We start from the raw sequence: 24,131 nt of genomic DNA, 5'->3' as shown, positions 1-24,131 counted from the left end.
TTGATTTTAGTAGTAGATTTATGTATCATTTATAACAAGTATCATAGACATTATGACGATATATAATTCTTCATACAAGTTTTTTTATGTAACTAGAAATCACACATCGATTATCATCACAAAATATCGAAATCTTTAAAGCTCGAAAATTTGAAATTTGGCACGTTCCACTTGGCTTTTGTGTTCGCTGTGAAAAGGATTTTGAAATCGACTGAGAAATAATACGATGGATAAAGGCATGAATATACAGAAAGTGTATTAAAACACAGTAGCTATTGAAAACTCATTTCGATTTTGAATGCCATTCGATTGTATATTTCCACAGCGTTTGCAAATAGTATAATTTAGTAAAAACTTATAATAGGTCCAGTTGAATTTAATATTACCCCATCCGTGATTCGTAGTTCAGTGTTACGCCCACGACTTCCCTTTTAAGCCTTTGATTTCAAATTCAAAGCTTACCTAGTTATTTAAATTACAGGCAGTCCTCGACTTATAGTACGACACAACTTAGATGTAGCATCGGAAAATTCGATAAAACCGATTACTGTCGATTTATACAACCAATAGAAATAGCTCCCTTATCGCGCCATTCGACGCTATTCGTCGCTGTAGATCCTCACGTCAGTTCAACCCGAGACGGCAAGTGCATGTAAATCGACGTGACAAATTGACGAATATATTCGGTCATAAATAAATATTGATAATTTGGGATAGCGTACTTAATTCGAATGTGATCGGTTTTACGAATTTTGCCGATGCTACATCTAAGTTGTAGCGTACTATACGTTTCCCGTTACGTCCAACAATGTTTTGACACTATTTCTCAAGCATACGTCAATTGTTTCGATTTCCGACGTAAGAGAATTCATTTGTCGCGAGGTCAATGTCATAGCAAGAAGAAAAAACGAAGCAATCTAAAATGTCTCGACTTACGTCGTTTCGATTTACGTCGCGTATTCCGAGAACATAACATGTCGTAAGTACGAGGACCGCCTGTATATATGTCACCGATATATATATATAGTTCTAAGATTACAAAATTTGATATATATATATATCAAATTTTGTAATCTTAGAACGCACACTGGTAACTTTTGTCACGGTGACTGTTTCGTCACTCTTGGCGATGTCCGAGAACGAGTCCATGAACATGTATGGAGGTCCGCGCACGTTACGACGTGACATTTGTGTCTGCATCTGTACATATTCACGGACTTGACAAGAGTGACGAAACAGTCACCGTGCCAAAAGTTACCAGTGCGCGCTAGTTCTTATTGTTATAACAATCTGACGAGACAGATTGTAAACTGTCTAAATGTTGTGAACTTTGAAATATGATTACAATTCAACGTATTATTTTTCGCTATATTGTAACCTATATACAACTTGTAATGAGTTTTGTTATCTTACGGTGAAATTTATAACTAGCTAGAAACCTCTCGCTTCACTGGACATTAAATACCAAGAAGGTCCAAAGGCATTAATAATAGTACACAATAGTTAACATCCACAGATGATTTCGCGGTCATTGGTGTCATACCGATTCCATCAGCAGTGTTCATAATTGACACGCAAAGAAAATTCGTATAATATTTGTATAATGCTAGTGTAAGCCCATGCATCTCCGTTTGTTTTATATTTGATGTAATTGTATGTATATTATTTTGTATATAATTCTTAATAATTCCTGAAATCATATATGAATGCTCAATAATATTAAAACAACTATCTATAAATCCCAGCTTCCTTTTTTAATTGTATTGTATAGATCAACTCACTTACGAAGGCACGCCTCTCCATGTTAGTTTATTGTCGGCGTTCTTTAGTGTGTCACACTTGTGCTAACAAGACGTTTAAGTGTGCGTGAGGCGACTAAGACCGTAAAAAAGAAACAAACAAGATTGTATTCGTTAAGTTTAATTTATTAAAAAATAATCAAAAATTAAAATGTACAGGCTTTTTCGAACACTTCTTTTATCATCTTTTAACAAACTATAAGTGAAACTATATTAAATAAAGTCGGTTGTTTCGTATAGATTCTGAGAAGTGCCGGCAAAAAAATCCGTAATTACTCTTATTCGTTTAATCTGTTAATTAAAAGATCTATTGTTGCTACAACATTATTTCAAAGAATTCTTTCCACCATTATGAAAAAAATAAATAGAAATTAATTACAATACCTTCAAAACTAAAGTAGCTCACTAATTAAATAATGGAAAAAAGTAGTTCAATATTTAAATAATATAAAGCCAAGATTTCAAAACTTATCCGCTTAGATAGTGCACTGTTAAAAAATTCAACGTTTTTTCTGAATACGAAAATCTGCCAAGTATTTTAAAACACTACCCGCGTATATGCAAACAGCGTCCCCATTGCAATCAGGCTGTACACTGTTATACAGCCTAACAATTACACGGATTAGAACGATTCTATATGTGAAATAGAGACTTCCTTTTATTAATATAAAACTTCAAATTATTTTATTTAATACATTATATTATCCTCATTTCATTTTTATTATAACATAATATAAGTTACAATCTATATATATTATAAAAGTAGATGTTAGTTTGAATGGACTTTGATGTTTTTAAAAAACTACAGTTTTTCCATCGCTAGATGGCGTATCAACATATATGCCGTTCAAGCTATATGAAAATATTAACTTGTCCACCAGATTTTTATACAATAATTAGTATATTTTATTGTTAAATAAGAAGTAATATATCTGCCTGTCTATAGATTGTGACCTGCATATATACAGATATAATTATGACACAAGATAATTGTCAAAGCCGTGTTATTACGTTTGCATCGAATTTTGACATTGACAGTTAATATTTCACTAATAGAATATTACAGTTTAATTACGAACCTGACATTGATTGGTCCGATTTAAGCATTTGACATAATTTGTCGAACAATCGACCAATCCTAAATCATTTGTTCATTCAATCGTTTTCAAATTTCAGATGACGTCACAATTATCAATACCGGATAATTTTGACAAAATTTGGTTACTCAAATTCGACGTAACAATTTGAATTAATCTTAATATGTACAAAACGACAAAACTTGAACAAACATTTCAATTATTAGTAATGTTATTATTCTACGATTATACATTTTTTTTAATCAATAATAAATTAATACGTATTAGAAATTAAAAACAAATATATTGTATACTCTTCGAATATAGAGTTCGAATTTTGAAATTCATAATTAAAAGTGTAAAATGTAAGTAAAATAAAAAAATATACAATATATTTTTACAACAAGTACCTACCTAATCAAAACTGAAAATTTAACTACGCTCAAGTCGCACCAAAACTTTCTTATAGCTATGGTTTCACAAATTGTCGTATCCAATGTTTTTCTAGCCTAGAATATAAGATTTTTCAAGTAAGAACCTAAAGATAAAGTCGCTTCTTTTTAAAAGAAAATAAGGCAAGGAAACATTTATTTATTTATTTATTATCATCCTTTTTATTTAAATATTTTAATCTGTGGCTTATATAAAATTATTTTCACCTATTAATTTTATTTGTTTTGAATTAATTAATTAATTTTGTTTATAAGTAAGTAATTCTTTCAAATTATAAACCATTAATGGTAGAGCGACACAATTGTTATTTAAATAGTCTCTTTTCAATGTTTCATACAATTTTGAGCACAATTTAATATTTCCAAAACCCAAATAGATAGGGAAAGAACTTAGAATTTTAATACATCTTAGGTACGATAACTATTCTTATAATTAATCGGTTAATGTTATTTTTTTTTTTTTTTTAATAAATGTGTGCCTTTTTGCTTTTGGTTGATGTAGTTCGATGAAATAAAATTATACGAAAAATATAAAAATCTTAATCGTAAATAAAGAAGGGGCCATAGTTTACAAACTGTATTTTTAATAACCAGTTTCATCTGTTCATACCGAAGAAGAAATTAATGCAATTAATTCATCACCATTAAACGAAATTTGCAATCAACCGAAACTTTCGAACGAACTCACAACTATTCGAAATATTGTATCGGTGGAAGCTGAATGCAAAACTAACATTAATTTTCCGACGAACATTGCAAATACTCTCAGACAACATTCCATTGCAATCATGTTTAAATTTTGCCAGTTTATTCCCATTTGATATATTAAACACGGTAACTGAACCAGACATATAAATTGGAGTACATTCAAAACTCGAACGTTTCAAGTAACAAAGTATCTACTATACTTTGTAGCATAATAACAGCCTTTAAATTACCCACTGCTGGACTAATGCTCCCTTTTAGAAGAAGGTTGGGAGCATATTCCACCACGTTTCTCCAATGCGGGTTGGTAGATTCACATGTGGCAGAATTTCATTGAAATAAGACACATGTAGGTTTCCTCATGTTGTTTTCCTTCAACACTGAGCTCGAAATCAGAAACAGGGTTTGAACCCGCAATCGTCGGTTAATATGTACGCGCTCTAATCACTGGGCCATGTCAGCTCGAGTAATAAAGTAGGATTATAAAATTATGTAACATAAAGGTAGAACTTTGTACAAGCTGACCTAGGTAGGTAACTATCTATAGATATTCTACCGCAAAGCAGCAATATTTTGTATTGCTTTGGTTTCGATAAGCCGACAAAAGGGATATTGACATCTTACTTCCCAAGGTGGTGTCACATTGGCGATAAACGGAATTGGTAATATTACTTATCGTACTAATGTCTATGGATGGTAGTGATCATTTACCACCAGATGGCCTAAATGAGTAGGCTAAATGCTGTATATAGACGACTAAATGGTCATCTACATATATAAAAAAAATTGCCGCAGTGGTTACGAGAATGCGAGGAGACCTGCGCGTTGTGGTTGAGAATATGCCACGTGTAACAAAAGTAATTCCAAAACCTTGCCCTAATATAAAAACGTTTCATTTTTATATTATTTTGATACAAGGAGATTTATTTTATCAAAATAAAAAATAAACATACAGCTATCTGTAAACAGTACATTATTTACATCGGATCAACGTGAGCGCGCTGCCTTGCACCTGAGTTCGGGATCAGCTCTACAGAATGTGATCAGTAGCTTTTTTTGTTTTTTATGTGATAAATGGCAAACGAGCAGGAGGCTCACCTGATAGAAAGTGACTACCACCGTACATGGACATCTGCAGCACCAGGGGGCTAGCAGGTGCGTTGCCGGCCTTTGAGGAAGGAGTACGCTCTTTTCTTGAAGGTTCCCATGTCGTATCGGTTCGGAAAGCCCGCCGGTGAAAGCTGGTTCAACAAAGTCTAAGAAATCGCGCTTTTGTGGATTTTCGGACATCAAGGTGGTGCGGGTGAAACTATATGGCTCTAAAAAAATATCGGAAAATTATAACAACTTCATATAAAGAAGATAATTTTAATGCATAGTGTACGCAATATATTTCTTCGTATCTTCAAAGTGAGATCCTACAAAATGTATGACTACACTAAAACCTCATTTTAAGAAGCATATTTTTTTACCAGGCTTCTCTAATACGGATTCGCTGATCACGTAGGACAAATTTTCATCAACTACATGCCACTTCAAAACAAACCAAAAATTAATCTATATTATAAATATTATAAATGTGAAAGTAACTCTGCCTGTCTGTCATTCTTTCATAGCCAAACCGCTGAATCAAAGCTCATGAAATTTGGTATGAAGCCAACTTAAACTCCAAGAAAGAACATAGGCTACCTCTTTTGCCTGATACATGACAATCTCACCCTCAAACGCGAGCTAAGCCGCGTGTGACTGCTAGTAAAACATATATTCTACGTAAAACAATTAATTTAATGCACTCCAAATTACAAATTATACAAACTAAATTATATCAAATAAAGCATCCAAGCAACGTATCCCCGAACTATTACAAATGCGCTGTTATCAATGGAACTTCCAAAACTAACAATGAATTCCCAATGAACAGGTTCCTCGTTTCCAAATATTCGCCTATAACATTTGCTTGCAATCATGTATAATGATGCGAGTTTATTTCGGTTCATACATTTTTGGTTCATTGCAATTTGCATATATTAATTTGTGAATTACAAATGTACTATAGATTAATACCTAACTGTATCGTAGTTTTAAATGAGTATTGCACATCACATACATTAGTCTGATTCCAATGTAAGTAGCTAAAGCACTTGTGTTATGGAAAATCAGAAGTATCACACATGCACATATTATATTTTCCACTGGAAGAATGATAAACACATCAACATTCAATAGTGTTTTCCCGGATGTTAGAACATAAGATTGACGTGACGACAATTAGGTCTTCTTCTCAAGAAGGTTTCTTAATATACTGTTAATATACATTGTCTCATAATAATTATTTCCGAATTGCACAATACATAATTATTTTGCTGTACCGTCTATTTCATGTATTATCAATATTTTTGTTTAATACTTTCGAGGAACATATTTTTTTATATACATTAAAATATTGAGTTTGTTTTTTGTATTTTAAAAGACTCTGCGGCTTTACTGGTACTCTAGCTCAAACTATGCCTTGGTAGTTACCAACAATGCGTGTAACAAAATAGCAAATAAAACCGTGATAAAATCTAAAATAAACTTATTTTAGATTTTATCATGGTTTTATTTGCTTTTATTGATAAAAAGGAAAATAAGTAACTTTTTAAATTTAGGCAAATATTTTAATGTTAAAAATTGTGTTGACCCGTACCATAGACTTAGAAAGATAGACACGTCGTATTCATTATTAGCAAGAGAAATATTAGAATAATGACAAATACAAAATTAAATAAATTTAAATAAAGAATACAGATTTCATCGAATGAAAATTTGAAGTAAAAAAAATACATTTACATTTAAAGTTCAGTTGCTGCATAATACTTCTCGCTGAACTTAGCATGTGATATTTTGGCCGTTACTTTGAACCGAGCTACAGACGTAGAAAGTTAGACCCGCCGTATTCAATTGGAAATTTATTCATTGGAAAAGCAATCGACGAATCATATGTATTATTCGTGACTGTTTAAACGCAACCCAACGTTCGATATGTCGGTATGTTTTAGTTTCGTATAAATAAACGAGATTCTATTATTATCCGACGCAATCAAATAGACATACTTAAAATACATTTAGTATTTAATTTGGTTTGTAAAAAAAAAACAAATTAGACTTTTAATTTTAGTTATTATTTACAGCGATGTCTATGAACCATTAATAAACTTACCCCTTTACGGTGGTGGAAATAAATGTTAAATATATAACATGTTATATATGTAATTATTACTTGGTGGTAGGGCTTTGTGCAAGCCCGTCTGGTTAGGTACCACCCACTCATCAGTTATTCTACCGCTAAATAACAGTACTCAATATTGTTGTATTCCAGTTTGAAGGGTGAGTGAGCCAGTGTAACTACAGGCACAAGGGATGTAACATCTTAGTTGACAAGGTTGGTGGCACATTGACGATGTAAGGAATAGTTAATATTTCTTACAGCGTCATTGTCTATGGGTGGTGACCACATACCATCAGGTGGCCCATATGCTCGTCCGCCAATCTTTAACATAAAAATAAAAAAAAAATGTACTATGGCAGACAAAATAAACTATAATATTCAGATAAACTATAACAAGTGCCTAGACGTTCGTAAAAGTGGATTTTATTACTTATAAATATTTAAATAACAGCCTTTAAAGAAAGGGTTTGGGATTTCAATACATACAGTTTTAAAACGTTGTATAATAAAAACACATGGAAATTTAAAGCTTCAATGAAGTAAATGATTTATGAAATGTACTTTATATAATTTGTTTATATAGTGATGGTTAATCTATTATTAGTGCTTTTGAATCTAAAATAATAACTATTTTTGTTGTACACACAAAAAAGGAACTAATAAAACAGAAAACTTTTAACAAAACTGAAAATAAAAAATTATAGGGTAAAATGCTGCGTGTTTTAGAGACAAAAAAGTGTCCACTGTTGTACAATAAGTAGCAAGTTCAGCCACATTAGATTTTTTCTTACAGCTTCCATTTTTACTAATCTTAATTATAAGTAAAATCGTGGTTAGGAGGCAGGAGCTCAAACTAGGTTGATCTGTATCAAAATCCCCCTAGCTTTAGTATAGAAACCATTTAATTTTACAATAAATAGAAGAAACAAAAAGTAAATAATTGACTTATTATTCTTTGCCAATTTACTAAATAAAAATCTACGATTATTTAATTGTAATATAAAATTTACATTACATACAAATTCACACTAAGCTGCATATTCACATGCCTCAGTATTATTATATAACATACGTGTAAACCCAACTTTAACCCCCACTGACACTGCACCCCATTGTTCATAAAGTCAGACAGATAGCCTGCCACATCGTTTCGGTTTCACACGGCACTAGCGTTCGCATAAGCAGTTTCGTGTTGAGTCGATTTTGCAGTTCAATTTACTGCGATATAACATTTTAATGTAATATTTTCTATGAAATATTTATATTGAATTTTTACGACTTGAATGGAATGATATTCTGCTTATAAGATGCAACGTTTCTCAATTATTATGTGTTCCTAGTAGAAATATATTCGCATCAGAGTTTTGTTTTTGTTAACTAAATAAACGATTTATCAACTAATTTGACATAACTGGCACAAAAATAATCTTTTAATTGATATACAAGCTGAACCCGCGTCTTTATTCGAGCAAAATTTATAAAACATTAACACTCAAACCATCACAACTGGTTCACTCCCTCAAGGGGTAAATTAAAAGAAGTCTGTTCTTCCAACTATATCTCAATACTCAAACTATATCCATATCAAATTTCATCAAAATCGGTTCAGTATTTTAATAGTGTCTAAATAATACACACATATAGTAAAAATAACACACAGCTATTGGCTATTGTAAAGCTCTAAAATTAAAAGCTACTATGAAAAACACGCAATCAAATACTTTTACATAAAATACTTTTTTCAAACCTTTTCCGCTCAGAATATCAATCTTAATAATGGCATTGTATTTTTACTGAAAACAAAATATCGGTACTTGAAAAACGGATGCATATTAATCGTTACATATATGTAGTTATTTACTTAAAACCATAAAAACTCTTTCATCGCTGTGCTTGTCAATTTAATAGCCTTAGCGTTGAGATGCTGTTGACCCAACATCGTGAAAAGTGTATTCGTGAGCAATGCTTCAATCAAATATGTATACTAGCCTAGTTCCTAGACGAAAAAAACAGTAATAAATAAATAAATATGAGACAACATCACATACATTACTTTGATCCTTATGTAAGTAGCTAAACCCAAGACAACATAGAAAACTAATGATATGACATCGACTCGACCGGGAATCGGACCCGGGACTTTGGAATGGCGTACCCATGAGAACCGGTGTACACACCACTCGGCCATAGAGGTCGTCTAACTATATAATTCTTCCTTTATTGTAACAAATTTAGTCCGTTCCATGTTCAAAATGGCGGTTCTTTTTTATCTGTGATGTCAATCTTAATGCCTACAATATGTTTCATTGATGGACGCATTGGCCAAGACCCCTGTGACGTATGGGCTGGCCCTTTTGATGTATGTTTACTAAGTTTATTCGATTTTCTTCTCGAAAGAATGTACTGTTTGGATCAGCCTTATATTTAATTGAATTTTATAAAACAAAGACATAAAAGAATACTGAGATCCGACTTAAATAGAGTATGTCCATAATTCATGGTTCGGGTAAAGTTAAATGTTGCCAACAATAAAAACAGTTCTATTTTTTAAAGTTTATTTTTTTAAATTAACGGAAATGTCATACACCTGGTTCATTACACTTAAGATTTGGAATTGTGATTCAAGGAGGATAATATGCCGGCCTTTTTTTCAGCATTGAACGATATGATCTGTGTAGCTAATTCTATTTTTTTAAATATTTATAAGTAAACTTTTCTCCAAAATAAAGAAGAGATCTTAACCCTACTTTGGGAGTAATGCAGACTTTTAATTAAAATATTTAAAAAATTATAACAATTGATATTATTTTACGAAAACAATAATTTGAAAGATATATTAAATCTCCATTATTAAAACAATCGATTTTATATAACATAGTCTAGGTTTTGCTATAAAGGCTTTGACAGCACTTTATGGAGGTTGTATAGCAAGTGAAGTGCTGGCAACGCTAAAGTCTGGCCGCTTAGAGAATACGTTATTGACAGATCCGTTATCGAATCGAAGTAATTTTCAAGAGGCGAAGAATTTAAATCCAGTTACTATATACAATAAACAGACTGAAGCATTGAATTTTTTTTTATAACTGGGCTGTGCGTCGTAATACGAGAATTATGATGCGAACGCACGTAGAAAATCGAGGTCGACAATTTGAAGTTAAGCTCTTCTAAGCCATTTTAACAACATATCCAAAATCAGCTTTTTCAGTTAATTTACATTTCCAGATATCTAATAACATAAAAAAAAATATGATTTATTTGCTCCTTCAAATAATATATATATAATTCTGTCACTTTAGAATATGTTTTTTCGTACATATGATATACATTTAAGAAAAACATAACAATTCCTTTTGCGCATGTAGTTTGTACTGTGCCAATAAACCTTCAAATCCAATCAAAGTAGGATCGTATAGTGATAGAAGTCATATACACATTGATAACTTATTATAGGAGGATAAACCGCTTCGTTACGTAACGCGTTACGGCGTTTGTCTGGCGTCCCTTTCTCGGCATACGAAGTACGGCATGCGGCAGCGTTATATCTTCTCTCTCCCTCTAACGCACAGCGTATAATCAACAAAATATTTCATTAATAAATAACCTCACCTTACATTATCATATTATACATACAAAGATTACACTTTTCTCAACTTAAATTTGCTCAAGTTATCATATCCGTCAGTCCTGAGATGCAGACACACACTTGGTGGTAGGGCTTTGTGCAAGCCCGTCTGGCTAGGTACCACTCACTCATCAGTTATTCTACCGCCAAATAGCAGTACTCAGTATTGTTGTGTTCCGGTTAGAAGTGTGAGTGAGCCAGTGTAACTACAGGCACAAGGGACATGACATCTTAGTTCCCAAGGTTGGTGACACATTGACGATGTAAGGAATTGTAATATTTCTTACTGCTTCATTGTCTATGGGTGATGGTGACCACTTACAATCAGGTGGCCCATATGCTCGTCTGCCAACCTATACCATAAAATAAAAATAAAAATACACGTATTATTTAATTACAAATGTTTGCGTTATATACATTTAAAAAAAATCCATACAACAAAGTTAAAAGGTTATATAAACTGTTTATTTTACTAGTGTAGTTCCTGATCAACTGACAGCTGTCATCTGTCACCCGCGCTAGTCAGGCTTCAAATGAAATAGCGCAAATCTCTGACGCAACCAGAGTCGTTCCCTGTCAGATATTCCGCTTACCTTGACCCCCCTTTTGTTCCACGTACTAATTAATTTAATTATCATATTCTATTTCAATTTCCAACCACTATCGCTCTTAATTAGCTTCGCTATAATTTCTGTACACATTGTTTTGAATAATACAATAAACTCGTAATAGATATTGTTCTCCTGTACTATTTGAATTTAGAACTACAAAAGCAGTTTGAACTACTTTTTTTAAAAATCGAAGTGTTTCCAAATTGAAATAAAGCATCAGACAGACTAGGGGGACAAAGACAAGACATACGGGCATCATATACACGAATCTGTTGAACCTTGCCCCTTTGTTCAGCGGCAAGCGCGTGCGACATTCGAACAGCCCATTTTCACGCTCGTGAAATCTCGTGGTCTAGCCTGCAGTTGACTAACGGTTGAAATAATCTGATTCGAATTTTAAAATCCATTTATCTATTTATATACATATATTGATTATATAGAAATTAACCTGTGCCCAATCAGACCGGCATATAACCCTACCATCTAAATAGTAAATATTAAATTCCAAAAATTACTTTTATACAACCTGAAAGTCCCAGGACTGATATGAATTAACTTATTAGTATGAGCTGAGATGGTCCAGTAGTTAGAACGCGTGCATATTAACCGATAAAATTTCGGGTTCAAGCCCAGGCAAGCACCACTATTTATATGTGCTTAATTTGTGTTTATAATTCGTCTCGTGCTCGGCGGTGATGGAAAACATCACGAGGAAATGCACGTGTCTAATTTCATCGAAATTCTGCCACATGTAAATTCCACTAGCCCGCATTGGAACAGCGTGGTGGAATATGTTCCAAACACTATCCTTAATGGGAGAGGAGGCCTTGACCCAGCAGTGGAAAATTAACAGGTTATTTTACTTTTTATTAGTATGAAGTTGCACTAATAATATTAGTAGAAAATTCTAAAACAGGATCAATTCTCCTTTAAAGTGCTATATTAATTCAAACCATTTAGCTAGATGCATTTTACTAAAACATTTGCATTAATAATATGCAAAACTAGGGTTACTCACTTATAGCAAAAAAATCTTACCACAGAGTTATTTACGTTAATGGCTTTGCATTTATTAAATAAATTACAAGGTGAGTTATATTTTAGTAAAACTTTGGCAAACCTAAACCAAGCCATTAACCTAATTTTAGCCAGATTTCTGCTCCGACTGCCTATAATTTAGGTAATTGCCTAGAGGCATTTCCATTGGATAAACTTACTGGATATCCGTGTAAATATCTCATTTTTTAAATATAAATTGTAAAAAGATCTGTGTAATTTTCAATGCTTTTAAATAATTATTTAAACCATTCAATGCGGAACGAGGTCTAATAGGCCCCGTCTGTGCATTGCTTTGCGGCTAAGAAAAACAGATTTCTCTGTCGTGCTGAGGCCGTAACGTCTATTTGATATTTTGTAGAAAAGTCATGAATACTTACATGATCCTTTTGAAAATAGAATGCTATGGTGTACCTATTTTAATATGGGATCACAGAGAGAACGTACCGCACTGAAGAAATAAAATTCGATCTCACCACATCGAGTTTTAGTTCCTTAACGTAACAGGGTCTAATAAGCCCCGTACCGTTATTATAATAGTTTTCATACAAGGTCTTAACTGTCCATACCGCAGCAATAGAAAAATAAATAAATGACGCCACAGGCAACGTGTTAATAAGAAATAAGATTCATAAAAAAATTTAAATAATATTTGGCCTATTTACATTTATAATCAGCCGTCATTTTATAATTTTTAAGTAGAGAATCGCCCCGGCTTCTGATGAGTAATTAATACATACGTAAAATTGTACTATGACCAAATTACATAAATACATTATAAATTGTAGCCTATGGGTTATTCTGAAGTTTAACCAATATCACTGTTAAATTTCATCCAAATCCGTTCAGTAGCTTTTTTATGAAAGAGTTACAAATTATAGAAAATTCTAAGACAGAACCAATTCTACTTTAAATTGCAATATTAATTCAAACCATTTAGTAAGATGCATTTTACTAAAACATTTGCATTAATAATATGACTATTCATACATCCATCCTCACAAACTTATGCAATTATAAAATTAGTTGGATTGCTTTTTGGCTTGCACAAAGCCCCACAGCCTTTCTATACTCTAGTATTAACATTCATCAATCTCACCAAAATGATACCCGTCTGTATAACTGACTTAATACGCGCCCCACCGATAATAATGATAACAGTTGATTAATTAACCTAATTAAGCCGTTTTAGGGTACTAGCTCAGTGAACCATTATGTTTATTTTGTATCGATATATGCCATTGATTTCATGGTTAGTGTATCAATCATTATTCGGAACGATTCATTCGATTCTATTCTGTATTGATTTCAGATTTGCTTTCAGAAAATAATGGAAATAGGAACTCCAAAGAGTTTCGAAAAATTGTTTGGATTAATATCGGCTGAATTTCACCTTCGGACAATGCATCAGAATTCGAACAGTCATCAACATCTAGGTATCCGAAAATCCATGACACATCATCAGAACCAGCTTTCGCCGACTGATATAACTTGGGAACCTTCAAGAAATGAGCCTTAACAGTCCTCAAAAACCGATTACAAGCACGCCTTAGTTGCACGTGAGCGTGTACATATGCATTGACAGTTGATTTCCATCAGAAGCTTCCTGCTCGTTTTCTTCTATATTAAAACAATTAGCTTCCCTAGGCTGGGGGAAAAGGAAAAAAAGGGAAATCATTACTAATATTAACTAATGAACGTATTAACTAATGAATTGCGCATTATGGAGTACATATTGTCTGTGGTACATAAAAAGACTGAGGAGTACGACACAACTCAGATGTAGCATCGGCAAAATTCGTAAAACCGATCACATTCGAATTAAGTACGGTATCCCAAATTATCTATATTCATTTCAAATATGATCTTTACCCAAACGTAATAACTTGTAATATCATATGACCTAATATTATAATCTTCGATTTACTTGCACTTGCTTTCTCAGCTTTAACTGACGCGAGAATCTATAGCGACCAATAGCGTCGAATGGCGCGATGGCGAGCTATTTCTATTGGTTGTATAAATCGGCAGTTGTGTCGTACTTTGTTATATATTCAAATAGTAAACAAATAGGATTGTTTATAAAATTATTATGCTGATTTTAGAATACCTATGTTGAATTATTATGAATTCTAGATATTTCAAACATCGGCCCTTTGTTCTCGTTTCGCAAATATGCAATATTATGTCGGAACTATTTGTACATGTATATATAATTGGCACTAAAATCAACAATAATACTTAACCAATTTTAGTAAAATAAACCGAAGTGCTCTAACTATGAGTGCCAATTCGAGCCCAGGGAAGCACCACCAAATCTATACTAATTTCATAAATGTGAAAGTAATATCGTCAGTCTGTCGATTTTTCACTACCAAACCAATGAACCGAATTTGGTGAAATTTGGTGAGAAACAAACTTAAACTTCAAGGACAGACAAAGGCTAAGTTTTTTGCTTAACACATGACAACCAATTTCCTTAAACTTTTTGACTTTGACTTTGGCTAGGAGAGATAACCCAGTGGTTAGAAAGCGTCCATCTTATCGATATACTCGGGCTCAAACCCAGGCAAGTACCACTATATAAGTGCTTAATTTGTGTTTATAATTTATCTCGTGCTCGGCGGTGAAGGAAGACATCGTGAAGAAACCTGCATCCGCCTAATGTCATCGAAATTCCGTCACATGTGCATTCCATCAACCCGCATTGGAACATTGTGGTGGAATATGTTTCAAACCATCTCCTCAACGGGAGAGGAGGCCTTAGCCCAGCAGTGGGAAATTTACAGGCTATTACTTTACTTTACTATAACTACAGCTTAAAAACATTTTTACCTAAATTTCTTTCTCAATCTGTAAAGAAAATTTTAATAAATATTAAAAAAAAAGCGTCAAGATTTCGCACAGTAAGAAAGCAATTGATCCCGAAACCGGGTTAGACTGATTTAATTAAAATTCGTTTATTCAAATTAAACAGGCAGCTCGGCTTTAATTAGGATTCTTGATGAAGTAAATTATACTTTAACGACGACGCTTTGATATATTAAGGACAAAAGATTATTTAACAAGAAACATATGAGTTATAGGTAATTAAATTGGTACCTAATTGTTTCCGTATTTTTGAACAACGGTGATTACATACGGTGAACGGTATTTTATGTAATTTATATCAATCATTTGTTTGTGTAAACAAAAAAATTTAGTGTGTTTTCAAGCAAAGAATTGGTCTTATTTAAAAAAAAATCTATTTTTAATTGTATAATTTATCTTGATTTTCTATAATTTTTAAATGAGTGACATACATTTTAACGAGCGAAAACAGACACAAAAAGGAAATCTAACACAAACATTTATGATCGAGTTATCATATATATATAGTTAAGGCTATTTTTTTTATTTATTAGACACACCAACAGCATAACATACATAGCATTCACAATAAAATCTTAAACACCTAAGTCATAAATACTATGTATGCCACTTAGAGTCGTGTACAACATACAAAAAAATCTATGTTGTATACAGATCTATATTTATAATTTGAATCTAGTGTGGCTTTTACAAAAAGTTATTTAATAGACAATAGGGAAAATAATAATCATAAAATTATATATTTATATCCTACCTGGATGTCAAGTATTCTTAAATTATCTATTGAATTATAATTTACTCAGTGAACTTGCAAAATATCAAATAGAAGCGACATTTGGAACTTACATGTTAAAATGAAACTACAAAATCAATAGCTATATCGACTTCCTAGAATTAATTTATCATAACAGAAGTGACGTATTTTTTTATGCGATAATTGGCAACGAGCAGGATGTTCACCTGATGGAAAGTGACTACCACCACTAATAATAATAATAATAATAATAATAACTCTTTATTGTACACACACACTAAAAAATAAATTTTACATTTAATAACACAATATATGAAAAAAGAAGAAATGTACAACAGGCGGTCTTATCGCTTAAAAGCGATTTCTTCCAGACAACCAGCGTGGAGGAGTTAATGTGAAAAAGCGGAAAGCGGGTGTACTGCACAGGGTTAAATACTTTATGAAATTATATTTATACACAAATTATTACACTAGACAAGGAAGATACACTACACAAATACCTTAATATATATCAAAACATATAAATATACATACATAAACAAATTCTCCCGAACATATGTAAATAAAAATAAAGATAAAGATACATACATACAAACATACATACATACATACATACATACATACATACATACATACATACATACATACAAACAAACATACATACATACATACAGATATAGACAGCATGACATAAACTTATGTACGAGTACAGATGAATACAAATACATATGAATAGCTAGTAGCAATGTAATTGACAGAACATTTAAAGTCCTAAATAGTATTGCTTAACCTTAATTTTAAAAGATTCAAGTGATTTCGCTTGTCTGATGTGAACCGGAAGGGTATTCCACAAGCGTGCTGCTTCAATACAAAAGGACTTGCTGTAAAAAGTAGTGGAGTGACTGCGAATTTTCAATGTAAGACGTTCACTGGAACGAAGCGATCGATTGTGGGAGTCACAGAGAAATTCAAAGTTTTCCTTCAAATACAAAGGGAGAATAGGACTAAATAATATTGAATATAGAAGAGAAAGTATGTGCGTGCTCCTGCGAAGGCGTATGGGAAGCCACTTGAGCCCTTCACGAAACTCAGAGACGTGGTCATACTTGCGAAGACCAAATATGAATCGAATACAGAGGTTTTGTAGACGCTCAAGTTTATTCAGCTGATCCTCCCTTAAGTCTAGATAGCAGGTGTCGGCGTAATCAAGGATAGGATGAAGAAGAGATCGTGCAAGAGCAACTTTAGTAGGAATAGGAAGAAAATTCCGCAACCTTCGTAGTGAACCGATGGTTGAAAATATTTTCCTGCTAACTTCACATATCTGTGGATCCCATGACAGAAATTTATCAAATATTATACCCAGGTTCTTGACAGTTTCACTGTAGGGGATAATGACACCAGCAAAAGTAATTTGCGGCACATTCGAGTAATTAATCCGCGAACTGAGCTGTTGACTTCCGATAATTATAGCTTGCGATTTGGATGGGTTAACCTGCAAACCAAACTCTCTGCTCCATCTGTTAATACGTTCGAGGTCTTTATTTATGGTACCTATTGTACTAGGCAGATCTTCTAAGCTTGTGTGCATGTAAATCTGGAGATCGTCAGCGTACAGGTGGTAGGAAGAAAAAATATGTTTAGTAATAGAACTGATAAAAAGTGAAAATAGGAGTGGAGACATCACGCCACCTTGCGGAACACCGGCTTTGACAGTAGTCCAGTCAGAAAAAGTATCGTTAAGTCTCACTCGATGCCGGCGACCGTGCAAGTAAGAATGAAACCAGTCAATCGTTAAAGGCGATATGTTAAGAGAGCGCAATACGGCAAGCAAGATGTCAAAATCTACACTATTGAAAGCATTACTGAAATCGAGTAACGTCAAAACAGTGAGTTGGCGCTTGTCTTTAGCCATACGAATATCGTCAGTGATTTTTACTAACGCTGTAGTCGTACTATGGCCGGAGCGGAATCCGGATTGAAAGGGATTGAAAAGATTGTATCTACAGAGGAAGAGGTTAAGTTGATTATAAGTTAGACGTTCAAGAACTTTAGAGAGGAAAGGAAGAATAGAAATAGGTCGTAGATCAGAAAAGGAGGTCGAGGTGGGTTTTTTTGGCAAGGGAATGATTAAAGCATCTTTCCAACAAGAAGGAAATGTGCCACTCTCAATGGAAGAATTGAAAATATTTGCTATTATAGGGACTAGATTATCTATAATAGGAATTACCATTTGACGACTAATGCAATCAGTACCAACACTGTTAGACGATACGGCTAGAATATTCTTCTTAACATCACTACACGTGAATTGACTGAATTGAAAAGAGGGAAGATCAGTAGTTATGGAAGATGAAATTTGAGAAATTGTATTTAATTTTGTGGTATTATCAATAGTGACAGAGCAGGAAAAATGCTGATTTAGCAGATTTAAATTTATGCATTCAGAGTGTAGATCCTGTTGTTGTTTCCCAACTCCTAGGGATCTGAGGAAATTCCAAACTCGGGCTGAGTCATTTTCCTCAATAACTGACTTATAGATGTGGCGTCGACGTTCATCCCTACACACCCTGTTACAGCGATTCCGAGCTCTCCGGTACTTCTCACGATTTACATCACTGGGATCAAGTCTAAAATTAGCTTTGGCTATATCCCTTTTCTTTTGCAAAGATTTCACTTCGTCAGTCAACCATGGTGCCGGTAGATGCTTCAGTAGCACTGGTCGAATAGGAGCATGCTTGTCATAAAGTTGAGTTAAAAGGATATTGAAAGCATTTAATTTCTCATCAATTGATGAAGCATTAAGCACTCCGGACCAGTCAATATTCGACACATCCTCAACAAGCCTGTCAAAGTTAACCCTACAAAAATTACGCCTCATAACAATTCTACGTTTAGGTTTAGGAGGTCGTAGTTTGTAAGACAAGAAAAGAAGGTCATGATAGGAAAAGGCAGTAGCAGCACATTGACCGAATTTTTCGACGTGAGTATCAGAAGAGACAAGGATTAAATCGAGAAGAGAAGGTAAGCAGTTAGGAAATGTGTGAGTCGCAGACAGTGGCAATATGTGCAAATCAGCTGCTTGTACAATAGAAGTAAGGCGAGAAGTTCGAGAGTCATTTTTAAGAAGACAAGTATTAAAATCGCCCATTATTATTTTATGTATATATAGAGGAGCAAATTTTTCTAAAAGGTGTTCAAATGACATAAAATAATCGATGGTAAGGCTAGGATTATAGTAAACGCCGAGAAGAAGCTTGGTGTTGGAAAATAGGACCTCAATAAAAAGATGTTCTGCTCCGGGGCTATTTTGGTGCTGCGAGAAATCAATTACAGTAAAAGGTATGTGCGATCGCAAGTAAATGGCAACACCTCCTCCCGAACGACCTAAGCGGTCATTCCGAATCAAACGAAAACCCGGTAAGCTGTATGATGCCGAAGGGTGACATGATTTCAGCCAGGATTCTGAAATCAAAATAGCATGCAAATTATTATTTTGAAACGAAGTCAGCATATCCGAAAAATGGGCGGGAACACTCTGAGCATTAATGTGAACCACGTTAAAAAGCTTAGAAGCATCGCTAAAATGTGCGTCTAATTCATCACTAAGTGAGGGTATACTAAGAAAACTGTCATTGCTATCTGTTTCACTACAAGGAACAGAACAAAATGTATCCGACGAATCATCATCGTTCTGACTCATACTATAAATCAAAAGATAAAATTTACAAAATATAAATAAATAATAGATTTATAATGTATAATAGATAATATACTATATTATTTAAAAATGTATATTAATAAAATAATAATACTAATAATAAAAACAAAACAACTTGAGCTCAATTCACATTCCCGCCAGCCACAAGAAGATAACCAAAGCCACAATGATACCAGCCAAAGTGAGCAAAATAAAAAAAAAACAAATGCATTAACAGAAAAAAGAAAGTAGGCATAAGTAAAAATAAAATAATCAAAGTACTAGTAAAAACCAACAAAAAAAATTTGCAAAATAAAATACTTAAACTTTACCCGTAAGAATCAACAATACAACCAAACATAGATAAATAAACATTTAAAAAAAAAAAAATACCATTAAAAAAAAATATATAGTAAAAATAGTAATAGTTAAAAAAAAAGTAAATCTTTTTGAAGTTTATAAAAAAAAAAATTCAATGAAATATTGTCAAAGTCTGTCCAAAGACAATTTGTTTAAAAATGTTTACTATAATCTACATTTATCAATAGTCTGTGACAGCCTAACTACTCTGTCATTCGATGGAATTAAAACATCAATAATAATATATAGTATTAAGTATAACCACAAAAACACATTACAATAATACTGAGCTAAGTGCATAAAAAAAGCAAAATAACTAATAAAAATGAATAATATATGACTTGTACAAAATATAAAGTGATTAAAAAATACCGTATACCGTTTACAAATCATATGACAAATAAAAACTAAATCAGATAAGAACAACTATAAAATACAAACTTGAGTAAAAATAAACAACTACTTCTTTACCAATCTCTTAGCTCGTAAAGGTGGGGTCTTGTTATCCAACGTCTTACTAGTGGCTGCAGCGCGTAGCACGGCAGATTTTGATTTTGATAGAGTGTCAATCTTCTCAAAATCCATCATTCTTTCGATTTTATGACGCGAACCGTCCGGAGCAATAACGTGTATAATTCCATCGCGCGTCCAACACTTGTCCACTCCAAAATGCCGTCTCGTCGCTACAAATAAGTCATGTCGGGCTTTGGTCAAGAACTCGGACAGTGTCACACCGGTACCCTTGAACTTTGTTTTTGCGAACCAGACCTTACTACGCATGGAGACATCCGAAAACTTAACCACAATAGGACGAGGTTTTTTCTCCGTTTTACGACCCAATCGATAGGATCTTTTGATGGAGGTCGTAGAGAACTGGTCGATATGGAGATGTTCAGCGACAAGACTGGTCACCCGCGCCGAAGTATCTTCCGACTTCTCTTCAGGCACACCGTGGAAAAGCAACATCTTCCTACGGGAACGCATTTCAAGTCGGTCGAATTCACATGTAAATAATTCTACCTGACGTTGGAGAGAATTCAAAGCCGTGATGACGAAAGTTTTAAAAGCAGCAAATTCTGTAGCGAGAGAAGAGGCAGTGACTGGAGAATTAGTTTTTTGGAGATCTTGCTGGAAGTCCTTCATCGTCGTATTGAATTGTTCAGCCATTGAAGCCAGTATCTCTTTAATCGACTCCATTGAGGTTACTTCACTTGTGATGAAGAGAATCAAAATACTGTTCGATGGCTTGTGCGACGTAAATTAGCACAGGATAATATTAGCTGGGCGGTATAGTGAACTATCAGTACATATTTTTTACTATTTGCGTATTATATCCTATTTAATTAAATATAAAACTAATTTTAAAACAGAGATGTTGTGTACTCAATGCCTACCCGCAAAAAAAAAAAAAAAAAAAAAAAAAAAAAAAAAAAAAAAAAAAAAAAAAAAAAAAAAAAAAAACTAATGGACATCTACAACACCGGGGTTCTAGCAGGTGCGTTGGCGACCTTTGAGGAAGAAGTACGCTCTTTTCTTGAAGGTTTCCATGTCGTATCGGTTCGGAAAAACCGCCGGCGAAAGCTGGTTCCACAAAGTGGTTGTGCGATGCAGAAATCGTGCTGTTGTGGATTTTCAGCCATCAAGTTTGTGAACCATCATATAAAATGTCGTAAATACCTTAGCGCGTTAAAGCAATTATTACACAAGAAGACCTCTTTTATCATTTCAATTTAAAGTCAACGTTTATAATTAACAACTAAGATAATTGCATTTCTGTTCGAAGAAGAAAATTACGTCACAGTGTAAAATAGTGCATTTCAAATTACATTTAATGGATTTGCATTTATATTAAGCTGTGAATATATTTTTTAATTTGTGTTTATAATTATTCTCGTGCTCGGCGATGAAGGAAAACATCGTGAGGGAACCTGCATGTGTCTAATTCATTTAAATTCTGCTACATTTGTATTCCACCATTGGAACAGCATAGTGGAATATGTTCCAAAAACCTTCTCCTCAAAGAGAGAGGAAGGCTTAGCCCAGCAGTGGGAAGTTTACTGGCTGTTAATGTAATGTAAATATGTGAATGTATATCAATATTTATTACTATATAGTAGGTATCTTAATTTCTGTCTTCAACAAAAAAATATTTATGAAAAACATATTTGTGCATTTTCAAAGCAAAGCGAACCGTAGCAATCAAATAAATTTCTAACTGTTTTATTAGAAACGTGTCCGTATGTTTGATAATGTTATAATATTATGTCTTCTTGGAGCAAGGAAGTAAGGTACGATATTTTAAGCTTGTTTGTTTAAGTAATTAATGTCCTTACAGATCTGATCACTGACGATGGCGCGCGCTTCCACTTTCAAATTATTATCGACATGCATTAACAAATATAATTTCATTTGTATTTTAGGTACAGTCGGGTAAGAAAAGGTTCGTCACTTTAAGATCTATTTTCGTGTGCTCAGTAGGAAGGCTTTACCAATTGAGAATGATATAGTGCGTCGCAATGATTTGATGTCTAGATTCAAAAGAGTTTATTTGAATTAATTTGAAAACTGACGAAGGTTTTCTTACTGACTGTACATCTCAATTTTGACATTAGGCATCTCACGCACACTAAGGTAACTTGAAAGCAATAAACACTCATACAAATGCAGGCCAATATTTTAAAGAGGAAGCGCGTGTCTGTTGTGAACAGATTTACAAGTAAATGTTATTTAACGACTTTTAAGTTAAAGTGATTTCTCTCTTTCTGACATTATTGATTCAATATTTGAAAGAAGGAGACAGTGTTGTACTCACTTATTTTAAACAATTTACATGTCGTGGGACAACTGTATGGAAAGATAAAACACATGATAAAATAAATTAACAAAGTTTGAACATAATTAAATGACAATGAGAAAATTATTGTTAAAATGCCAGTGTGATTTAGATTAATATTAAATACAATAAAAAGAGACGGAGATAAAGAGAAAGAGAAGGAAAATTCGCCTGGAGGGGGCGTAAGACTTTTTCCTTACGTGAATATTTTTGCAATGCTTTACTGTAAGCCGTGTAAAACAACTTTGAACAAGCTTTTATAGTATATAAAGTTTCACATCTATGCTGTTGATTGTTGAGGAGTTTTATCTTCTGGAGCCAATTTAGAATGTTAAATTAAGTAATACGTGAAATTTCAGCATCGTAGGATTAGGAAAAGGGGTGTTTACAAGATTTGACCTAAACAGACACAGTAACAAACATTGCTAGTCAAATAAAATCTCATAAAAATGTGAATTATTTGACTGTCTTCGAATATGCACTCTTCATGCAACTTTTGTGGAGCAAAAATGCAATTTTTCGTTTTAAGTTTGGGTTCAATAAAGAATAAATAAATAAATAATAATGTACATTTTTTTTTTCTCTAACATAAAGCAAGTTTAGCGTGTTCATTTTTCTACTACTGAGCTAAGAGCTCCTCTCCCTTTGAGGAGAAGTTGGAGCATGTGATGGATTTTTCTTTCCTACTATTAGTTTATATGGGAAGTAATATATAATGTGACATTGGATCAAAGTTATTAATAAATACAGAAACATATAGATATCGAGTTTAAGCTGGGACTTCTCATTTATCCTTTAGCAATAATAAAGAATTATTTAACGAATTCAATTTAGCAATAATGAGATTGAATAACAGAGTATATGGAATATAGAGTATAGTTTAAAAAATAACTTAAAAGAGCTGAGATGTCGAGGTACTTAGAACGTATATGGGTTCAAACCAGACAACACAAATTTTTGATGTGCTATATGGAGTATATATGGCTATATGTATTCACCAAACTACAATGGATAAACGTGATGGAATATGCTCCAAATTTTCTCCGCAAAAGCAGAGAAGGCAGTAAACCCAGCCGTGGGACGT

Source organism: Vanessa cardui, chromosome 22, assembly GCF_905220365.1.
Source record: "Vanessa cardui chromosome 22, ilVanCard2.1, whole genome shotgun sequence".
NCBI lineage: Eukaryota > Metazoa > Arthropoda > Insecta > Lepidoptera > Nymphalidae > Vanessa > Vanessa cardui.
The sequence above is the reverse complement of the archived record's forward strand: the minus strand, read 5'-3'. Positions refer to the sequence as shown.